Source organism: Phasianus colchicus, chromosome 7, assembly GCF_987193195.1.
Source record: "Phasianus colchicus chromosome 7, bPhaCol1.hap1.1, whole genome shotgun sequence".
Classification (NCBI taxonomy): Eukaryota; Metazoa; Chordata; class Aves; order Galliformes; family Phasianidae; genus Phasianus; species Phasianus colchicus.
The window spans coordinates 34,114,385-34,123,233 of record NC_143442.1 but is presented as its reverse complement, the minus strand read 5'-3'; positions in this window follow the sequence as shown (position 1 = coordinate 34,123,233).

The following is an 8,849-nucleotide window of genomic DNA, read 5'->3' as shown; positions in this document are numbered from 1 at the left end:
GACAGACTAAAGGAGCCAAGTAGGTGGCTTGAAGCAAGGCTCTAAAACAGGTTCCAGATGGGAGCCAGGTTCCCCCTTCCTCACTGCCCACTCTCTCCTTCACTGCCCTACACACAACCCACACACAGCAAAGCAGCTCTCTCCAGTCCTACACAGCCAACCACACCAACATGGCTGTGTATGGACCAGAACGTGGCATCTGATACAGCAGAAGCACCTCCAGTCAAAGAGCAGGGTCTATTCAATTTGGGGACAAGATGTGGGATGTTGTAGCAACCTGAAATACTCACAGACTTTTCAGATTAAACCACCCACAGCTCCATCAGTGAGATCTTCTCAGTAATCAAGTGGACAGGCCATTTATTTCGCCATCAGCTACAACAAAGCGACTGTCTTAAGGGTTAGGGCATAAACTCAGCCTATCCTGAGATCACAGCATGGCTTATGGTGAATAGAGCAGGCAGGGATCCAGCCTTCAAGAAAAACAAGGCACCCTTTTGTGAAGCCAGCCCTTGGGGCTTCTCTTTGTCATACAAGAGTAATTATTTTGCATTTCTCACCCCTGTAGAAACTTGATGGTTGTGTTCCATTGCATCCATTTGTACATCCCATTATCAAGAGACTGGTAACACAAATGCACGACTAGAAAGAACGTGGTAGGTAAAGCAGAGATGGCACAGCCCTGTAACTATGCACAAGCAGTAATTAGTTCATGTCAAAAGCAATTAACGACTCACTTCAAGGACGAGGCAAAAATGGTCTGTTTATATCTTAAAATGATGTTAGTGCTGCTTAGAAAACAAAAACAAAACATCAATTGAAGATCAAACAGCTCCTGGACTCGTTTCCAGGAAATCCTGTGCTCCTCTCCCAAGGCGCAGTGATTCATAGTCCTTCATTCTTGCTAAACAGACTGAAGTTGGGTGCTTTCATTTGCTCCACATTGACAAGTTTTCACTTTTTTGTCCAAATTTGCAGGTGCCCAGAGCCAAAATAAGCTGCGGAGTGTCAGACAATAATAAAAATTTGAGATTTATTATGAGTTTTGTATTATTTTAGCACTTCGGAGGCCTGGTGGGGAGCCAAGACGCCCTTTCTCTTTCCTTTTGCCAAGCATTGTATGAAGCAGAGCAAAACAAAATGGTGCCTGGCCTCAACACTTGCATCCAAGCATGAGGGGACAGATGCTTGAGGGGGGCACACAGAAATAGGGACGGCCTGGGGGCTGTGATGGCAGCACATCAAGCAGTCCTATGTGCCCTGGTGCACCCAAGTTTGGGAGCAAGAGACAGTGATCATGCAGCCCTATTGCTCTTCCTTCTCAAGGAAAGGTCAGGCTCTAAAGGCACAAGTTTATATAGCAATCTGAAGCGTAAATACTGGATGCTATGAGTTACGAGCAGGAACAATATATCATTAAAAAGTCTGAAGAATGCATGGTAAAATTAGAAAGGGAAGTGTTACTCTGGCTTCTTTCGTTTTAATTTTTTTAAGCAAAGCCCAGCGTTAATAATAATACATATTTAAGGGTCCCCCTAGCCACTAATCCACCCCATTGCTTACCAGCAGAAACGTTTGAGGCCACTGAGCTGCACTGGGAATTCCTGCCTGCTGAGGGGCTTGCTATTTTGGAAACAGCAGTCAGAACCTGGAATAGACAATGAAGCCTGGACTAGACAAGATGATGGATAGGAGGAAACGCAACTTGGTTCTGATATTCTTGCCTACCCCGAGAGAATGACGTTTCAAGGATGCAACACCAAAACAAACCAACAAGCTTTCAGAGTGGAAAACTCTCAGAGGTCTTGACTTGTCAACCTTAGAACGGGTTAGCCTTTGCCTTACAAACACATCCCAAGTAAAAACATGGGTCATACAATGGCTTGGGTTGGAAGGGACCCCAAGGATCACGAAGCTCCAACCCCCCTGCTGCATGCAGGGATGCCAACCTCTATATCTAATACTAGACCAGGCTGCCCAGAGCCCCATCCAACCTGGCCTTGAACACCTCCAGGGATGGGACATAACGAGTTCAATAGGAAAAAGAAAATAATAGTATTGTTTAGGAAATGTACAACCATATGTTTTAAGTTGCATCGTTAAGCTTTGAAATTAAAGTCTGCAACATCCACAGTTCTCCACCTAACTCTTTTTGCAGGTTTGTCTTCCAGGAGTAATTTGGGAAATAGCAGCCAGGTCTGCATTGCATATGGATAGATGTGTGCAAGACAACCATGCATGGTCAGCTATAGATATTTTAACATTTTTTCCAGCCTTGCTGGCATGCTTTTCTGTAATCTTCCATCTGTTCCCAATAGTATCAGTGGAGACAAAACGCTGCCTTCAACAAGCTGTATTCTTTGGGATGCAGTGTGAGTGGATGAGGAAGGAAGGGGGGGGTAGAATTGGAAAAATGCTGTCAGAGGCAAAAATGCCAGGGGCAGAGGGTGGGAAGGAAAGGGGCTGCCAAGAAGGCTGCACTTTCCAGAGAGCATAGCATGAGTCAGCAGAGTGGGTTTTATATATATACATATATATATTACAGAGTACAGCAATGCCCTGAAGACTCCAACAGAAGAAACCTCTTTACTCCAACCCTGTGTGTGTTTTATCAATCAGGCAGCAAGGTCTCATTACTTCCTGACATAGGAACTCCCTGCAAAAAGCAGCTGTGATGCTTTTTTTTTTTTTTTTTCTATTCCTAAATATACTTTGTGTTATTTATTTTATTTTTTTTTTTTAAAGAGAGCTCAGGCAACCTACATGCTCTTGAAGGGCTTGCCACTCCAAGCAACTTTTTCCATCTCCTTAATCTGATTCATCACCTCTGTATCTGTGAGCTCGTTTCTCTCTCCTACCAGGCTTACAGCTTCGTATGATCTAGGAGTTCTCGAGGGCTCCTTTTATTTGCTCTTAAATCCTGCTGAAAACTTCCTCTTCCAGAAGATATTCCCCTCTCCTACTGGCTGGTTATTGCTAACACCCCCCCCCACACATGCTTTTTGCTGGGGTCTTTATCTACCTTATTGGCACTGACACACCTTTGCATGAAGAATATGGGAAAGCTGAGTCACATGAAGTCACACACTGTCACTGTACAGACCCAAAGTGACACAAACTGAGAAGAAAAAAAAAAAAATACAAAAGCAGTCAAATACATCTGTACACCCCCAGGATTCCACAGCTGAAACCTTCATGGGATCAGACCAGAGATACCCAGGTGCTCCAAGACCCTTCAGTATCTCCCTCTGTGCCCTCGTGCAACCTACCAGAAATAGACATATATAAATATATTGTGCATTACTATGCATTAACTTCCATCACACGACCCCCTGAGCATCCTCCTCACACCACCCAGCTGCCTGATGAAGGTATTTGCCACTCTTTTACCAACAGCTCCCCATCAGGCCAAAGAGCAGCAAGCAACCCCCTGCAAGAAGGGCAGCACAAAAGCAGGAATGATACCTGCACAGCAGCCACTGAGCCCCAGCACAAAGAAAACAACTGTAAAATGATAAATATCTGTTACAAATTGCAGCTCCTACGGTACCTCTGTAATGATTAATGGCCATATTGCTGGGGACAGTGATTTCCTCATTCTGTTCCTGGGAACAGGCAGCATCCGAGTCTAGAGACCTGCTCTCCTCCCCAGACGAGCTGTTTAATTGGTGGTGGAGGAGTGTGGGGCAGAGCAAGACTTAACACAGCTGCATCAACTGCAATTTAGCCATCAGGACAGGTGCTGTCAGCCCAAACTGTGCCTCAGAGGCACTGCTTTGGAGCTATCTGCCTCTCCAGGAATGCCACAGCCCCCACTTGCTGTTGGGGTGGCCCAGGGCAGTCACAAGCTTGCCTGCAGACAGGCCCTTTTTGGGCAGCCTGACTCATACGTGGGGTCAGAGTGACCCTGAGCTCCCTACGTGCTGCTGGCAGCCTTCTTCTCTTTGCTGGGAGGGATAATTACAGCTCCTTGCATGCAACCAGGCTTTCACCACAGTGACTCCAAGTTGTGACACTCCTGATAACACGGATGTTGCCCCGTTTGGTTGCTTGTTTCCCCTGGAGCAACAGCAGAAGCTGCCAAGAGCATCTCTGAGTTGGCTTCTCTCCAGCGCTAGGAAGGAGCTCAGTGCTCCTCGGGGCCACAGATCCTGCTGCCCAGACTAGGCAAGAGTGTTCCCACACTCAGGACTTGCTAATGCAGAGAAGCAGCTTGTTTCTTCTATGCCAAGCATGTGGATTTTGGGGAGAGCTGGGCTTTTATTCTGAAGTGAGAGCTGCAGAGCAGCGTCTGGGAAGCATCAGACACTCTCATTCGAACACATGTGGGCTCCTGCCCAGCTCATCCTCTCCTCCCCCTTGCCTCTGAGCAGGGCCAAATGCTTCCCTCCTCTCTTTCCCCTGACTGAAATGTGCTTTGAGCTCACTGCTTTCAGACCTGTGAGCCCGAACGTGTGACCTCATCACTTGTGTGTAGGGCAGCAGGCTGGGATGTCAGAGCGAGGGGACATCAATGGCAGGAGGCTGCCTCAAACGAGCTGTGCCGCTGCAATTAGTCACCAAGTCGTTCCAAATCAGGAGTGTAGCAGGGAAAGTCAAGGTCAATTTGCAAACAGATGGAATGGGAGGAAGTCTGATGCATAAATAATCTGTCACGAACTCTTCACCCATTGCTATCCCCGTTACATCCTCAATAAGCTAACAGGCAGCGCTCTTACTCAATGGCTGACAGTGTATGTGCTTTCCATGGGGTGATGTGATCGTTCCTAATTGATTCTGACCACTGACTTGGATATCTGGGAAGAGCAGTAATTCAACATGCAGTCATCCTGGGCAGGGATCGAGACCAGCTATTTTGCAGCAATCACTGGATCCCTTCCTCCATGCAACTTCAGCACCCAGGCTTAGCTCATAATTTGGGTGTCCTTCCATTGCAGCCCTCCAGCACCTGACTTCTGGGACACAGCTGAGTTGTTCTGAACACTGGTGTAGGTGATGCAGTGCAAAAGTAGCTTGAATCCTCTGGATAGCAGAAAGATAGCCCCCTCCTCTGGTACTGCATTACATTTCTATTTCTCTTCCTATCTCTCCCCCGTGATCAAATATTCTTTTCTCTCTCCCATCCCTTCAAGGTGCTTATTCCTTTATGTGTTTTCCTCCTCCATGTCTTCCTTTTTACTGCATCCTTCATGAGGAAAGATGAATGAGTGGGTCTGCACATAAAACCCCTACGGCAGGGATTTACAATCAGAATGTTTTCTGTGCTGTTTGCTTGCAGTAAGTCCTGCCTTTTGCTCTCTATTGAGTACTAAGCCGGTGTTTGCACAAGTCAGATCCAACCAACTTCCCAGAGCAGTGATAACTTTGTGTGTTTGTGCCTGGGCTGCTTTCTCCTTTGTGCTTCACTCCGCATTTGATAAAATCAAATATCTTCTGCTGTCATCTTAAGTATCCCCCGAGTGCCAGGAGATCCTCCTGCATCTCTTTGCAGTCGGCTTTAGGTTCCAAATAATGATGTATTTTTAGCAAGCATTATCACTTTCCCTGCTATACACCCAGGGCCTGCTCTGTAAAAAGCTGAACATTTAGTCTTGAGCTTTGTTGGTTATTATCACAAGTTTGTAATTGATGACAAATCCTTCCCTCCCCTCTATATGGGTCCCAGGAAACAGTTTTCAGAACTGGGGGCACGTTTACCACCCTCCAAATGTTAGGCACAGAGACTGCTGTAAGCAGGAGACCTTACACCACAGCAAGTGTTGCCATAGTTTTGTAGTTGAGCAGTGTTAGAGCTCCTGGGAGAACAGCATCTCATTCGAGCAATTTATTGCCCTTCGTTCTCTCAGCATGGTCTGATCAAGTTATCATGGCTTTATGAGCCATCACCCACCAGGCATGCTGGCTGCTTTCATGTCCCATTACAAAGACAGGGATTTTAAGCCATCACGTTTTACTCCGCTGTAGAATTGGATGAAGAAGATGCATTTATGCCAGCTTTTCAGGCAGGCAGTAATTAATTAGCCAGGACAACTCCACTGCTTGCAGTCATGAACCTCTGCCCCACCACTCCTCTTAGCCCAAATGATGCTCAAGGTCAGAAGGGCTGGGAACCCCCTCATGAGACCCATTGGTTCTTGCAGGCTGAGGACGCGATGGGGATGGGATGCGGGTGATTTCTGAGGACGGATAGCTTTGTGCAAACCTTCACCTTTGCTGCTGAGCCTGCATTTCAGGCTCACATCCTTGGCCACGCCAAGAGAGCCATGCTGAGGTTGGATAAGCCGGGACCGATGCTGCAGGGGTGAGAGGTTAAACAACTTGCAAGCTACACGCTAGCTGAGAATACGTGAGAAATGTTGCCTGGTTAACTCCTAGAAAAATCAGCCTCAGCCCAAAGGGCAGATAGTGAATATGTATAGAAGTTAAACCAAGTGCTGACGCAACCTTGCAAAGCACTCCCAGCGCCGCTGTAATACAGGGCCAGGATGAAATTCCTCTCTGATTGACACTCTGCCATCACATCATTTGTTACCGATCCCATTTTTCCTCCCTTCCTCTGTTTTTCACTTCAAGGGACAGGACCTGCAGCAGCACGGCCTTCAGAGCCCTCCTTCGATCTGTTTTCCATTTGAGTGCCCTCCTCTGAGGATTGACTCATGCTTCTTGACATAAAGCACCGCCTCTTTGGGCTCTTATAAGGAAATAGCATGAGAGAATCGTCTAATTCAGACTTTTTGGCAGACTTCAGACACTATGCATTATAGTGTGCGTTTCTAGCCAAAGTCTTTGCCCTTTTGTGGTCATTGCAGAACAAACTGAGCTTCCTCCCTCTTCATTTTTGGGTACTTCTGCTAACTTGCAATGCCTCAGACCAAACAGAAAGAGTGTGAGGTTTGGAGTAAATCAAATCTTGGAGGAATTATTTTAACATACGAACCATAAACACTCCTGCCGTGCTACTAATTCACATCCCAGGGACTCTAAGATTTTGCTATAGGGAAATACGTCTCAGATACAACAAATGAGAGGCACGACGATCATCACGAGCATTGCTGTGTTTATGGGAGCCCTGTATCTGTCCCGTGCTCAGGTCTTTAAAACCAGAGCTGTGAAAAAATGCCTGGAGTGAAACACGAAACCGAATGAGACGGACCTGGGCTGGGATTTGGTTTTGTATGGGAAAGTCAGGCTGAGTTCACCTAGAGAGTTGTGAAGGTTCATGAACCTTGTGAGAGAGCAAAGGTCCAGCTCGGAGCAAACCTAGCCAAACTTCTTCCAGCAATTTTAAATGAGTGTATATTTGGGAACAGAGAGATCCCGGAAAGTAAATAGTTTTGATAGGCAATCTATTGCAGAGAGACCTGGTGGTTTCAGCGGCATTAAAGTGTTGAATGAAGTAAAAGGCTCAGCTTGCACAGAGCCTGAGAAGCGTTAAATGACTCGGCCTGAACCACGAGCCCCTTGCTGCTGGGGCTTTAGCTGTAAAAGTGTCATTTGCAGCTCTGGAGGCAAGGAGAGGTGACTTTAAGGGCTGAAACAGTGATGTCTCAAGCTGCCTGAACCCCTCCTGAATTAAAATAGCATTTTTTTTCCTATGAAAATCATGAATCTTTCCATGGCACAGATCCTTAAAGACAGGTCCTCTGATTATCAGTATTACGATGCCCTACAAGAAAACCTGGGAAATCACCAGTGTAACAGTTTCCCTGAAGCAAAGGAACAAGCCATCAACTTGTTAGGGGCGGGGGAATTCATTTTAGGTCATGACTCTGGGTTTTTCCTCAAGATTTGGCCAGAGGAAACAGGAAAAGGTTTGCAGTACAGCTGGTATCTAATCTTTAAATTAGAAAGGAACTGAAGCCAGGGCTTCAGACTTTCATTACCACTACCAGCTGGGGGGAGGGAGGATACGATAGTGCTTTTAAATGCCAGATTGCTAATCTGCAGCCTGATTAACAAGCTCCCATGTGGCAGGCAAACTGGTCTCAAAGGCAATCTTTTGTCCCTTCCTCTGTGTGGGTCTGGATGGCAGCAGTGATGACTGTCAGCTTGAGGAAAGAGAGAGGAAAAATTTCACAGCCAGATTTCTTTTTTCAACAGTAGGCATAGAACTTAGGCTTGCTTTCCCCTAAAAAGGCATCCCGAGCATATTGTGATGGGCAAAGGATTAGAAGTTTGGAGAGAACTTGTGCTTGAATTTTACACACCTGGAGCAAGCTGTGACTCAAAGAACAGCAATAGAAGCCCTAATTATAACTCCCACAATGCAGAGAAGCCATCATGGGATGCTCTGAATCTTTTCCAGTGTCATAAGACAATGGCAAGATCACCTTTGATTGCTACGGGAGCAGGTTTTAGCTCTTTCCAATCCATTTAAATACTTATTTCTCCAGGGCCATGCCTTAGAGTCAATTTTATGTACATTACTGACAAAGCCTTACTCATCTGAGAGCAAGAATGAAGTCGGTAAGCAGCTCCAAAATATTTTTGAATTGTTGTGTATGTGGGACTACCGTGCAGCAACAAGACCCATCACACCAGGGTACACATCTAGCATGCCAAACCCTGTGGCAGTGGGTTCCAGAGCATCACATCAGCTAGCAAGGGCCTCTTTGAATGAATATGCAGCCTGCTAAAGCTCTGGGACAGCCAGCCTGTGGGGTTCTGTGGGTCTTAGTTTAGAAACCACAGGGCTACATCATAGAAATAACACGGCAACGTTACTTAGGCTGGAAAAGAAAAGAAGTTAATTTAAATTAAACAGCATGGAATATAACTATAATTACAATATTGCCAGCTGTGTCTCCACTTACACCGCCTTGCCAGTTACTAGAAATAATGATTAACTG